This window comes from Schistocerca nitens, chromosome 1 (assembly GCF_023898315.1).
Source record: "Schistocerca nitens isolate TAMUIC-IGC-003100 chromosome 1, iqSchNite1.1, whole genome shotgun sequence".
Lineage (NCBI taxonomy): Eukaryota > Metazoa > Arthropoda > Insecta > Orthoptera > Acrididae > Schistocerca > Schistocerca nitens.
Genome location: NC_064614.1, coordinates 1,258,131,775 through 1,258,135,696, shown reverse-complemented (window position 1 = coordinate 1,258,135,696; position 3,922 = coordinate 1,258,131,775).

The following is a 3,922-nucleotide window of genomic DNA, read 5'->3' as shown; positions in this document are numbered from 1 at the left end:
CATTACCATCTGCAAACAACGTAAGACGGCTGCTCGTTCATTCACATAAAGGACAGCAGAGGATCTATAAAACTAACTTGGGGAACGCCAGAAACCTGTTTTATGCGAAGATTTTCCGTCATTACAAACTGTGACCTCTCTGACAGGCAATTATGAATCCAGTTGCATGAAGTAAAGGAAGCTGGTCATTTTGGTGGAGACTGTTCTTTTCAAATACAGCGGAAAGACGAGAAGGCTGCTAAAGTGTTTTGTTCTGTATGTTAGAAAATGAGTTCCTCCAGTGGGTCTCTCCAAAAAATCCTAAACAAGACGTAGATGTAACAAAAGAATTCGCTAAAGTCGAGTTTCCTTCTTGGAACATAGCGGTAGAAAGGTTTGATTGTCAGGATAAGTAGAACTATCAATCGCCTTGCACCTTGCACAGTACGATAGGTGCAGCTGATAAATGTGTGAACGTGCAGTGTTCAATGCATATGGCTAAGGTAGGTAAATGAAGTCTGCAAGTGTAGGTATGTTTAGAATGTTAACTATATTGCGTTATTTCACGTTGCTGGAGTTAATAGTCCGCGGTCACACAGACGAAAATCCTAGCTATAATGTATTGTTAGTGTTCGTTAATGAAAATTTCTGACTTTTTCTCCCGGCTTCGGTGTACAATGTACAGACGACTTTCGCACGACGAGACAAAAGAAATGGTTCTAATGGTTATGAGCACTATGGGACTTAACTTCTGAGGTCATCAGTCCCCTAGAACTTAGAACTACTTAAACCTAACTAACGTAAGGACATCACACACATCCATTCCCGAGGCAGGATTCGAACCTGCGACCATAAAGGTCGTGCGGTTCCAAACTGTAGCGCCTAGAACCGCTCGGCCACTTCGGCCGGCACGACGAGACAAATGAAGTAGATTCCATTAAGACTAACAAAGTATTACACGGTGTGATAAGGTTTGTAAAATATGTCTAGCACTATTCGACAATATTATGGGTGAAAGAGTGACGTATGTCAACGTGAGTAAGATTCGATTTGTTTTTAATGTGTCAGTTGTGATAATTCAAATGGTTCAAATGGCTCTGAGCACAGTGGGACGTAACATCTGAGGTCATCAGTCGCCTAGAACTGAGAACTACTTAAACCTAACTAACTGAAGTACATCACACACATCCAAGCCCGAGGCACGATTCGAACCTGCGACCGTAGCCATAAAAGGTTCGAATCCTGCCTCGGACATGGATGTGTGTGATGTCCTTAGGTTAGTCAGTTGTGATAATTCTTATGGATGTTCTCACTCGTTTCTCTGTAGATATCAAGTCACGCGGAAGTATTTCTACTAACGGAGTGGCAAAAATGACTGGACCTTTCTCTGGGTCGCAAGCAAAAAAACACAGAAATGGAGCCGTGAATTCTGCATGTTCATTGTTTGGCCAATTCTTTTAACCTTCTGAGTTGTGACCCAAGAGACAATGCAAAATGATACCATGGTGACAGACTATCTTTTAAATGTTAAAGAAATGACCAACTGAATAATTAGGCCCCAAGTGACTGGCAATATTTGAGCCTCTGCAACCTGCCCAGTGTGCTATCTTTATTTATCCTGTAGTTCTTCGGCGCTTTAGCCCTGTCAGGTGGCGTGCTAGAACAAGTTCCCTGAAAATTATTCTCCATAATCGCGAACAATTTATTATGTTTGTCGAGGGTTTCGAGCTCGAATATAAAATTTTCTGTGTTCTTTTGAATTTATCTTTGTCAATACATTTCTTACTAAAACTTTTGAGCCAGCTGAAGTTTTGAATGTTTTTCTGCAGCATTTCTCTCTACAGCTCCAAAACGCTATGGACTGTACAAATAGTGTAGCAGATAGTATGAAGTTATCTCTGAGGGATGAATGTTTTGATGAAGTATGGAGCTGTTGCCTTGAATTGACCAAAAAATAAGATATCGAATATCCAAAACTTTAAAAAACTCGGAAGATTTCCCAAAAACTTAATGACAGCGCTCTGCCCTACGCTTTTGACAGTCCACGTGTTTATTACCGGAGTTTTTATTTTGAGGTCTTAGATATTGTGATTCAGTATCTCGAGGATCGATTTTCTAATGCTGCTATGATTCACTTCAAAGAAATGGCAATATTTTTTCTACTCAAAAGCAAAGCTTGCAGCTACGTAATAGAATTTTATAAGATAGATTCTGATTCAGAAATATTAGCTTTGCACTGAAATATTACGTTAGATGTGTGTAAATCCTAAAATTCTTTCGAAGTACGGAAAGCTGCGCGCTTCTTTCCCTCAAATATGCACGCCACTGAATTTATTCCTGAGGTGATAAAACTGATTAAGATCTGTTTAAATGTACGAGGTTCTACATGTGCAGCAGAATGTTTTTTCTCCGCCCTTCGAAGATTAAAGATCAGCCTGCGCAGCACCATGATGTAACAGATACTGAACGAAAACACTATCATGCCTGTCCATAAACAGAAGCAAAATACCTGACAGTGAGGCGAATATTTTCATAAAACAATCCACTGTTCGTAGGACACATTCTTATGTACGAGAATTAGAAATTACACAAAAATTTTAAGAAATAAAAAGATTCTAACTGGATTATGCATTAACTTTAGTATTAATAATCATTGTAGAGAAAGATTCAAAACACAATAGTTTTTTTTTTTACATTTATCAAGCGCAGGCCACTCGAAAAAGCGTTTTGAGGAGGGTTAGTTTTCGAAGTTTGTGGACTGTGATTTGTAGCACGCACATTGATTATTGAATGCCGGCGCCCATGGACAGAAACCCCGTACACTCGTGGCATCGACCACCATCAGAGCAACCAGATACAAGAGCCTTTGTGGTCTAATTTTCAGAGAATGGTGTATGATCGCTGTCGAACTCCATCATGATTATCCGAACTTCTCAGTATTTTGCGGGAACAATGGTATTCATTCCCTTGAAAACTGTGCAGAAACAGTATTGCTTCATTCTGAGAGGACTGGAAGCTATTCTGGATGCCAATGGTTTTGCATCACCAAATTAAAACTGGAAAGTTTTGTGTTTGTGATATTTCCATATTTTTCATCTCCTATATATGATTGTTTCCGTACATTATTTGCATCTCAGAACTAACAAGATATCCTGCCTGCAGTGTTCTAACCTATTGATAGACACCGACGAGTTTTACAACGTTGTATTTTGAAGTCAAGCAGTTTTCAGACAGCACATTCCCATATTAACAGTCGGTGCTGATCAATGTCGCAGATAGCTGGCATCAAGAGGTCATTTCGCCAACCACGGACAATGGAAACTCCACAAAGGTTTCAAATCGAATTAACGTGACTGCCAATACACAGTTATGCAAATATTAAGGGGCGTTCAATAAGTAATGCAACATTTTTTCTCAGCCAGTTTCGGTTAAAAATGCGGAATTGGTTGTGAGACATCGTGGAACATTGCTACAGCTCAATTAAGTTCTCGTAGTTGGTGGTGCTCTACGTAGCATTCAAAATGGCGTCTGCAACGGAGGTGCGTTTCAAGCTGTCATCGAGTTACTTTTGGCGTAAAACCAGAGCATCGTAGATATTCATGGGCGCTCGCAGAATGTCTAAGGAGACCTGGCAGTGAACAAAAGCACGACGATGAGTCCTTGGGCGAGACGCCTGCCTTCGCAACAAGATCGCGCAACATTCTCCGATCTCCGTCTGCCGGAAGGTCGCACACAGCTGTGGCTCCCGCAATGCCGGAACTTGCGGATGTTGTGAACTGGAGGCGTCCACTATGCTGAAAATGTCACTGCCGCTGAAAATACTAGGTGTCCTAGTAGAAGGGATGCTTGGGTTCTAGTACGAGGGGGGAGGGGGAACACCTTAATAGTGGCAACTATTTATTTACAGCTCGTACAAAATAGATACTTGTTTCAAAGTTTTACT